The sequence below is a fragment of the Phyllobates terribilis genome, unplaced genomic scaffold, assembly GCF_046119375.1.
Source record: "Phyllobates terribilis strain yellow unplaced genomic scaffold, ASM4611937v1 Scaffold_1__5_contigs__length_1240528914, whole genome shotgun sequence".
In the NCBI taxonomy this organism is placed as follows: domain Eukaryota; kingdom Metazoa; phylum Chordata; class Amphibia; order Anura; family Dendrobatidae; genus Phyllobates; species Phyllobates terribilis.
In genome coordinates, this window is record NW_027362761.1 from 817030473 (window position 1) to 817041760 (window position 11288).

Consider the following 11288-nt stretch of genomic DNA (forward strand, 5'->3'; position numbering starts at 1 on the left):
ACTGAGCAACATAACTTTTTGGTTTGTAAGATTTATGCTTCTGTTCATAAATCCTACTCGCGTTTGCAGTTTGAAGGCTCTAACTTATTTGCATCTTATCAAACCAGCTAAATCTGCAGGGGGTTGAATACTACTTGTAGGCACTGTAGGTCAGTATAGATGGACTAATAAAACAAGTCCCACACACTGCTAGAAGCCCAAATATTTTTTCAGAGGTAGATGCAGAAAAAAATTATATTCAGTTTGCAACCTAATGGAGGTCAGTATAGATGGACTAGTAGAACAAGTCTCACACACTGCTAGAAGGACAAATATTTTTTCAGAGCTAGATGCAGATAAAAAATATTTTGAATTTGCAACCTGATGGAGGTCAGTATAGATGGACTAGTAGAACAAGTCCCACACACTGCTAGAAGGACAAATATTTTTTCAGAGCTAGATGCAGAAAAAAAAATATTTTGAATTTGCAACCTGATGGAGGTCAGTATAGATGGACTAGTAGAACAAGTCCCACACACTGCTAGAAGGACAAATATTTTTTCAGAGCTAGATGCAGACAAAAATTATACTCAATTTGCAACCTGATGGAGGTCAGTATAGATGGACTAATAGATCAAGTCCCACACACTGCTAGAAGGCCAAATATTTTTTCAGAGCTAGATGCAGAAAAAAATTATATTCAATTTGCAACCCGATGGAGGTCAGTATAGATGGACTAATAGAACAAGTCCCACACACAGCTAGAAGCCCAAATATTTTTTCAGAGGTAGATGCAGAAAAAAATTATATTCAGTTTGCAACCTGATGGAGGTCAGTATAGATGGACTAGTAGAACAAGTCCCACACACTGCTAGAAGGACAAATATTTTTTCAGAGCTAGATTCAGATAAAAATTATTTTTAGTTTGCAACCTGATGGAGGTCAGTATAGATGGACTAGTAGAACAAGTCCCACACACTGCTAGAAGGACAAATATTTTTTCAGAGCTAGATGCAGAAAAAAAATTATTTTGAATTTGCAACCTGATGGAGGTCAGTATAGATGGACTAGTAGAACAAGTCCCACACACTGCTAGAAGGACAAATATTTTTTCAGAGCTAGATGCAGAAAAAAATTATATTCAATTTGCAACCTGATGGAGGTCAGTATAGATGGACTAATAGAACAAGTCCCACACACTGCTAGAAGGCCAAATATTTTTTCAGAGCTAGATGCAGATAAAAATTATTTTTAATTTGCAACCTGATGGAGGTCAGTATAGATGGACTAATAGAACAAGTCCCACACACTGCTAGATGCCCAAATCTTTTTTCAGAGCTAGATGCAGATAAAAATTATTTTTAATTTGCAACCTGATGGAGGTCAGTATAGATGGACTAATAGACCAAGTCCCACACACTGCTAGAAGGCCAAATATTTTTTCAGAGCTAGATGCAGACAAAAAAATATTTTTAATTTGCAACCTGATGGAGGTCAGTATAGATGGACTAATAGAACAAGTCCCACACACTGCTAGAAGCCCAAATATTTTTTCAGAGCTAGATGCAGACAAAAAATGATTTTGAATTTGCAACCTGATGGAGGTCAGTATAGATGGACTAGTAGAACAAGTCCCACACACTGCTAGAAGGACAAATATTTTTTCAGAGCTAGATGCAGATAAAAATTATTTTTAATTTGCAACCTGATGGAGGTCAGTATAGATGGACTAGTAGAACAAGTCTCACACACTGCTAGAAGCCCAAATATTTTTTCAGAGGTAGATGCAGAAAAAAATTATATTCTGTTTGCAACCTGATGGAGGTCAGTATAGATGGACTTGTAGAACAAGTCCCACACACTGCTAGAAGGACAAATATTTTTTCAGAGCTAGATGCAGATAAAAATTATTTTTAATTTGCAACCAGATGGAGGTCAGTATAGATGGACTAGTAGAACATGTCCCACCCACTGCTAGAAGGACAAATATTTTTTCAGAGCTAGATGCAGATAAAAATTATTTTTAATTTTCAACCTGATGGAGGTCAGTATAGATGGACTAGTAGAAAAAGTCCCACACACTGCTAGAAGGACAAATATTTTTTCAGAGCTAGATGCAGATAAAAATTATTTTTAATTTGCAACCTGATGGAGGTCAGTATAGATGGACTAGTAGAACAAGTCCCACACACTGCTAGAAGCCCAAATATTTTTTCAGAGGTAGATTCAGAAAAAAATTATATTCAGTTTGCAACCTGATGGAGGTCAGTATAGATGGACTAGTAGAACAAGTCCCACACACTGCTAGAAGGACAAATATTTTTTCAGAGCTAGATGCAGATAAAAATTATTTTTAATTTGCAACCAGATGGAGGTCAGTATAGATGGACTAGTAGACCATGTCCCACACACTGCTAGAAGGACAAATATTTTTTCAGAGCTAGATGCAGATAAAAATTATTTTTAATTTGCAACCTGATGGAGGTCAGTATAGATGGACTAGTAGAACAAGTCCCACACACTGCTAGAAGGACAAATATTTCTTCAGATCTAGATGCAGAAAAAAAATTATTTTGAATTTGCAACCTGATGGAGGTCAGTGTAGATGGACTAGTAGAACAAGTCCCACACACTGCTAGAAGGACAAATATTTTTTCAGAGCTAGATGCAGAAAAAAAATATATTCAATTTGCAACCTGATGGAGGTCAGTATAGATGGACTAATAGTCCAAGTCCCACACACTGCTAGAAGCCCAAATATTTTTTCAGAGCTAGATGCAGAAAAAAATTATATTCAATTTGCAACCTGATGGAGGTCAGTATGGATGGAGTAATAGAACAAGTCCCACACACAGCTAGAAGCCCAAATATTTTTTCAGAGGGAGATGCAGAAAAAAATTATATTCAGTTTGCCACCTGATGGAGGTCAGTATAGATGGACTAATAGAACAAGTCCCACACACTGCTAGAAGGCCAAATATTTTTTCAGAGCTAGATGCAGATAAAAATTATTTTTAATTTGCAACCTGATGGAGGTCAATATAGATGGACTAATAAAAAAGTCCCACACACTGCTAGAAGCCCAAATATTTTTTCAGAGCTAGATGCAGACAAAAATTATACTCAATTTGCAACCTGATGGAGGTCAGTATAGATGGACTAATAGATCAAGTGCCACACACTGCTAGAAGGCCAAATATTTTTTCTGAGCTAGATGCAGAAAAAAATTATATTCAATTTGCAACCTGATGGAGGTCAGTATAGATGGACTAATAGAACAAGTCCCACACACAGCTAGAAGCCCAACTATTTTTTCAGAGGTAGATGCAGAAAAAAATTATATTCAGTTTGCAACCTGATGGAGGTCAGTATAGATGGACTAGTAGAACAAGTCCCACACACTGCTAGAAGGACAAATATTTTTTCAGAGCTAGATGCAGATAAAAATTATTTTTAATTTGCAACCAGATGGAGGTCAGTATAGATGGACTAGTAGAACATGTCCCACACACTGCTAGAAGGACAAATATTTTTTCAGAGCTAGATGCAGATAAAAATTATTTTTAATTTGCAACCTGATGGAGGTCAGTATAGATGGACTAGTAGAACAAGTCCCACACACTGCTAGAAGGACAAATATTTCTTCAGAGCTAGATGCAGAAAAAAAATTATTTTGAATTTGCAACCTGATGGAGGTCAGTATAGATGGACTAGTAGAACAAGTCCCACACACTGCTAGAAGGACAAATATTTTTTCAGAGCTAGATGCAGAAAAAAAATATATTCAATTTGCAATCTGATGGAGGTCAGTATAGAAGGACTAATAAAACAAGTCCCACACACAGCTAGAAGCCCAAATATTTTTTCAGAGGTAGATGCAGATAAAAATTATATTGAATTTGCCACCTGATGGAGGTCAGTATAGATGGACTAATAGAACAAGTCCCACACACTGCTAGAAGGACAAATATTTCTTCAGAGCTAGATGCAGAAAAAAAATTATTTTGAATTTGCAACCTGATGGAGGTCAGTATAGATGGACTAGTAGAACAAGTCCCACACACTGCTAGAAGGACAAATATTTTTTCAGAGCTAGATGCAGAAAAAAATTATTTTTAATTTGCAACCTGATGGAGGTCAGTATAGATGGACTAATAGAACAAGTCCCACACACTGCTAGAAGCCCAATTATTTTTTCAGAGCTAGATGCAGATAAAAATTATTTTTAATTTGCAACCTGATGGAGGTCAGTATAGATGGACTAATAGACCAAGTCCCACACACTGCTAGAAGGCCAAATATTTTTTCAGAGCTAGATGCAGACAAAAAAATATTTTTAATTTGCAACCTGATGGAGGTCAGTATAGATGGACTAATAGAACAAGTCCCACACACTGCTAGAAGGCCAAATATTTTTTCAGAGCTGGATGCAGACAAAAAATTCTTTTAAATTTGCAACCTGATGGAGGTCAGTATAGATGGACTAATAGAACAAGTTCCACACACTGCTAGAAGGACAAATATTTTTTCAGAGCTAGATGCAGATAAAAATTATTTTTAATTTGCAACCTGAAGGAGGTCAGTATAGATGGACTAGTAGAACAAGTCCCACACACTGCTAGAAAGACAAATATTTTTTCAGAGCTAGATGCAGATAAAAATTATTTTTAATTTGCAACCTGATGGAGGTCAGTATAGATGGACTAGTAGAACAAGTCCCACACACTGCTAGAAGCCCAAGTATTTTTTCAGAGGTAGATGCAGAAAAAAATTATATTCAGTTTGCAACCTGATGGAGGTCAGTATAGATGGACTAGTAGAACAGGTCCCACACACTGCTAGAAGGACAAATATTTTTTCAGAGCTAGATGCAGATAAAAATTATTTTTAATTTGCAACCAGATGGAGGTCAGTATAGATGGACTAGTAGAACATATCCCACACACTGCTAGAAGGACAAATATTTTTTCAGAGCTAGATGCAGATAAAAATTATTTTTAATTTGCAACCTGATGGAGGTCAGTATAGATGGACTAGTAGAACAAGTCCCACTCACTGCTAGAAGGACAAATATTTCTTCAGAGCTAGATGCAGAAAAAAAATTATTTTGAATTTGCAACCTGATGGAGGTCAGTATAGATGGACTAGTAGAACAAGTCCCACACACTGCTAGAAGGACAAATATTTTTTCAGAGCTAGATGTAGAAAAAAAATATATTCAATTTGCAACCTGATGGAGGTCAGTATAGATGGACTAATAGAACAAGTCCCACACACAGCTAGAAGCCCAAATATTTTTTCAGAGGTAAATGCAGAAAAAAATTATATTCAGTTTGCAACCTGATGGAGGTCGGTATAGATGGACTAATAGAACAAGTCCCACACACTGCTAGAAGGCCAAATATTTTTTCAGAGCTAGATGCAGAAAAATATTATATTCAATTTGCAACCTGATGGAGGTCAGTATAGATGGACTAATAGACCAAGTCCCACACACTGCTAGAAGCCCAAATATTTTTTCAGAGCTAGATGCAGAAATTAATTATATTCAATTTGCAACCTGATGGAGGTCAGTATAGATGGACTAATGGAACAAGTCCCACACACAGCTAGAAGCCCAAATATTTTTTCAGAGGTAGATGCAGAAAAAAATTATATTCAGTTTGCAACCTGCTGGAGGTCAGTATAGATGGACCAATAGAACAAGTCCCACACACTGCTCGAAGGCCAAATATTTTTTCAGAGCTAGATGCAGACAAAAAATTATTTTGAATTTGCAACCTGATGGAGGTCAGTATAGATGGACTAGTAGAACAAGTCCCACACATTGCTAGAAGGACAAATATTTTTTCAGAGCTAGATGCAGATAAAAATTATTTTTAATTTGCAACCTGATGGAGGTCAGTATAGATGGACTAGTAGAACAACTCCCACACACTGCTAGAAGCCCAAATATTTTTTCAGAGGTAGATGCAGAAAAAAATTATATTCAGTTTGCAACCTGATGGAGGTCAGTATAGATGGACTAGTAGAACAAGTCCCACACACTGCTAGAAGGACAAATATTTTTTCAGAGCTAGATGCAGATAAAAATTATTTTTAATTTGCAACCAGATGGAGGTCAGTATAGATGGACTAGTAGAACATGTCCCACACACTGCTAGAAGGACAAATATTTTTTCAGAGCTAGATGCAGATAAAAATTATTTTTAATTTGCAACCTGATGGAGGTCAGTATAGATGGACTAGTAGAACAAGTCCCACACACTGCTAGAAGGACAAATATTTCTTCAGAGCTAGATGCAGAAAAAAAATTATTTTGAATTTGCAACCTGATGGAGGTCAGTATAGATGGACTAGTAGAACAAGTCCCACACACTGCTAGAAGGACAAATATTTTTTCAGAGCTAGATGCAGAAAAAAAATATATTCAATTTGCAATCTGATGGAGGTCAGTATAGAAGGACTAATAAAACAAGTCCCACACACAGCTAGAAGCCCAAATATTTTTTCAGAGGTAGATGCAGATAAAAATTATATTGAATTTGCCACCTGATGGAGGTCAGTATAGATGGACTAATAGAACAAGTCCCACACACTGCTAGAAGGACAAATATTTCTTCAGAGCTAGATGCAGAAAAAAAATTATTTTGAATTTGCAACCTGATGGAGGTCAGTATAGATGGACTAGTAGAACAAGTCCCACACACTGCTAGAAGGACAAATATTTTTTCAGAGCTAGATGCAGAAAAAAATTATTTTTAATTTGCAACCTGATGGAGGTCAGTATAGATGGACTAATAGAACAAGTCCCACACACTGCTAGAAGCCCAATTATTTTTTCAGAGCTAGATGCAGATAAAAATTATTTTTAATTTGCAACCTGATGGAGGTCAGTATAGATGGACTAATAGACCAAGTCCCACACACTGCTAGAAGGCCAAATATTTTTTCAGAGCTAGATGCAGACAAAAAAATATTTTTAATTTGCAACCTGATGGAGGTCAGTATAGATGGACTAATAGAACAAGTCCCACACACTGCTAGAAGGCCAAATATTTTTTCAGAGCTGGATGCAGACAAAAAATTCTTTTAAATTTGCAACCTGATGGAGGTCAGTATAGATGGACTAATAGAACAAGTTCCACACACTGCTAGAAGGACAAATATTTTTTCAGAGCTAGATGCAGATAAAAATTATTTTTAATTTGCAACCTGAAGGAGGTCAGTATAGATGGACTAGTAGAACAAGTCCCACACACTGCTAGAAAGACAAATATTTTTTCAGAGCTAGATGCAGATAAAAATTATTTTTAATTTGCAACCTGATGGAGGTCAGTATAGATGGACTAGTAGAACAAGTCCCACACACTGCTAGAAGCCCAAGTATTTTTTCAGAGGTAGATGCAGAAAAAAATTATATTCAGTTTGCAACCTGATGGAGGTCAGTATAGATGGACTAGTAGAACAGGTCCCACACACTGCTAGAAGGACAAATATTTTTTCAGAGCTAGATGCAGATAAAAATTATTTTTAATTTGCAACCAGATGGAGGTCAGTATAGATGGACTAGTAGAACATATCCCACACACTGCTAGAAGGACAAATATTTTTTCAGAGCTAGATGCAGATAAAAATTATTTTTAATTTGCAACCTGATGGAGGTCAGTATAGATGGACTAGTAGAACAAGTCCCACTCACTGCTAGAAGGACAAATATTTCTTCAGAGCTAGATGCAGAAAAAAAATTATTTTGAATTTGCAACCTGATGGAGGTCAGTATAGATGGACTAGTAGAACAAGTCCCACACACTGCTAGAAGGACAAATATTTTTTCAGAGCTAGATGTAGAAAAAAAATATATTCAATTTGCAACCTGATGGAGGTCAGTATAGATGGACTAATAGAACAAGTCCCACACACAGCTAGAAGCCCAAATATTTTTTCAGAGGTAAATGCAGAAAAAAATTATATTCAGTTTGCAACCTGATGGAGGTCGGTATAGATGGACTAATAGAACAAGTCCCACACACTGCTAGAAGGCCAAATATTTTTTCAGAGCTAGATGCAGAAAAATATTATATTCAATTTGCAACCTGATGGAGGTCAGTATAGATGGACTAATAGACCAAGTCCCACACACTGCTAGAAGCCCAAATATTTTTTCAGAGCTAGATGCAGAAAAAAATTATATTCAATTTGCAACCTGATGGAGGTCAGTATAGATGGACTAATGGAACAAGTCCCACACACAGCTAGAAGCCCAAATATTTTTTCAGAGGTAGATGCAGAAAAAAATTATATTCAGTTTGCAACCTGCTGGAGGTCAGTATAGATGGACCAATAGAACAAGTCCCACACACTGCTCGAAGGCCAAATATTTTTTCAGAGCTAGATGCAGACAAAAAATTATTTTGAATTTGCAACCTGATGGAGGTCAGTATAGATGGACTAGTAGAACAAGTCCCACACATTGCTAGAAGGACAAATATTTTTTCAGAGCTAGATGCAGATAAAAATTATTTTTAATTTGCAACCTGATGGAGGTCAGTATAGATGGACTAGTAGAACAACTCCCACACACTGCTAGAAGCCCAAATATTTTTTCAGAGGTAGATGCAGAAAAAAATTATATTCAGTTTGCAACCTGATGGAGGTCAGTATAGATGGACTAGTAGAACAAGTCCCACACACTGCTAGAAGGACAAATATTTTTTCAGAGCTAGATGCAGATAAAAATTATTTTTAATTTGCAACCAGATGGAGGTCAGTATAGATGGACTAGTAGAACATGTCCCACACACTGCTAGAAGGACAAATATTTTTTCAGAGCTAGATGCAGATAAAAATTATATTCAGTTTGCAACCTGATGGAGGTCAGTATAGATGGACTAGTAGAACAGGTCCCACACACTGCTAGAAGGACAAATATTTTTTCAGAGCTAGATGCAGATAAAAATTATTTTTAATTTGCAACCAGATGGAGGTCAGTATAGATGGACTAGTAGAACAAGTCCCACACACTGCTAGAAGGACAAATATTTTTTCAGAGCTAGATGCAGATAAAAATTATTTTTAATTTGCAACCAGATGGAGGTCAGTATAGATGGACTAGTAGAACATGTCCCACACACTGCTAGAAGGACAAATATTTTTTCAGAGCTAGATGCAGATAAAAATTATTTTTAATTTGCAACCTGATGGAGGTCAGTATAGATGGACTAGTAGAACAAGTCCCACACACTGCTAGAAGGACAAATATTTCTTCAGAGCTAGATGCAGAAAAAAAATTATTTTGAATTTGCAACCTGATGGAGGTCAGTATAGATGGACTAGTAGAACAAGTCCCACACACTGCTAGAAGGACAAATATTTTTTCAGAGCTAGATGCAGAAAAAAAATATATTCAATTTGCAATCTGATGGAGGTCAGTATAGAAGGACTAATAAAACAAGTCCCACACACAGCTAGAAGCCCAAATATTTTTTCAGAGGTAGATGCAGATAAAAATTATATTCAATTTGCCACCTGATGGAGGTCAGTATAGATGGACTAATAGAACAAGTCCCACACACTGCTAGAAGGACAAATATTTCTTCAGAGCTAGATGCAGAAAAAAAATTATTTTGAATTTGCAACCTGAAGGAGGTCAGTATAGATGGACTAGTAGAACAAGTCCCACACACTGCTAGAAAGACAAATATTTTTTCAGAGCTAGATGCAGATAAAAATTATTTTTAATTTGCAACCTGATGGAGGTCAGTATAGATGGACTAGTAGAACAAGTCCCACACACTGCTAGAAGCCCAAGTATTTTTTCAGAGGTAGATGCAGAAAAAAATTATATTCAGTTTGCAACCTGATGGAGGTCAGTATAGATGGACTAGTAGAACAGGTCCCACACACTGCTAGAAGGACAAATATTTTTTCAGAGCTAGATGCAGATAAAAATTATTTTTAATTTGCAACCAGATGGAGGTCAGTATAGATGGACTAGTAGAACATGTCCCACACACTGTTAGAAGGACAAATATTTTTTCAGAGCTAGATGCAGATAAAAATTATTTTTAATTTGCAACCTGATGGAGGTCAGTATAGATGGACTAGTAGAACAAGTCCCACTCACTGCTAGAAGGACAAATATTTCTTCAGAGCTAGATGCAGAAAAAAAATTATTTTGAATTTGCAACCTGATGGAGGTCAGTATAGATGGACTAGTAGAACAAGTCCCACACACTGCTAGAAGGACAAATATTTTTTCAGAGCTAGATGTAGAAAAAAAATATATTCAATTTGCAACCTGATGGAGGTCAGTATAGATGGACTAATAGAACAAGTCCCACACACAGCTAGAAGCCCAAATATTTTTTCAGAGGTAAATGCAGAAAAAAATTATATTCAGTTTGCAACCTGATGGAGGTCGGTATAGATGGACTAATAGAACAAGTCCCACACACTGCTAGAAGGCCAAATATTTTTTCAGAGCTAGATGCAGAAAAATATTATATTCAATTTGCAACCTGATGGAGGTCAGTATAGATGGACTAATAGACCAAGTCCCACACACTGCTAGAAGCCCAAATATTTTTTCAGAGCTAGATGCAGAAAAAAATTATATTCAATTTGCAACCTGATGGAGGTCAGTATAGATGGACTAATGGAACAAGTCCCACACACAGCTAGAAGCCCAAATATTTTTTCAGAGGTAGATGCAGAAAAAAATTATATTCAGTTTGCAACCTGCTGGAGGTCAGTATAGATGGACTAATAGAACAAGTCCCACACACTGCTCGAAGGCCAAATATTTTTTCAGAGCTAGATGCAGACAAAAAATTATTTTGAATTTGCAACCTGATGGAGGTCAGTATAGATGGACTAGTAGAACAAGTCCCACACACTGCTAGAAGGACAAATATTTTTTCAGAGCTAGATGCAGATAAAAATTATTTTTAATTTGCAACCTGATGGAGGTCAGTATAGATGGACAAGTAGAACAACTCCCACACACTGCTAGAAGCCCAAATATTTTTTCAGAGGTAGATGCAGAAAAAAATTATATTCAGTTTGCAACCTGATGGAGGTCAGTATAGATGGACTAGTAGAACAAGTCCCACACACTGCTAGAAGGACAAATATTTTTTCAGAGCTAGATGCAGATAAAAATTATTTTTAATTTGCAACCAGATGGAGGTCAGTATAGATGGACTAGTAGAACATGTCCCACACACTGTTAGAAGGACAAATATTTTTTCAGAGCTAGATGCAGATAAAAAATTATTTTGAATTTGCAACCTGATGGAGGTCAGTAT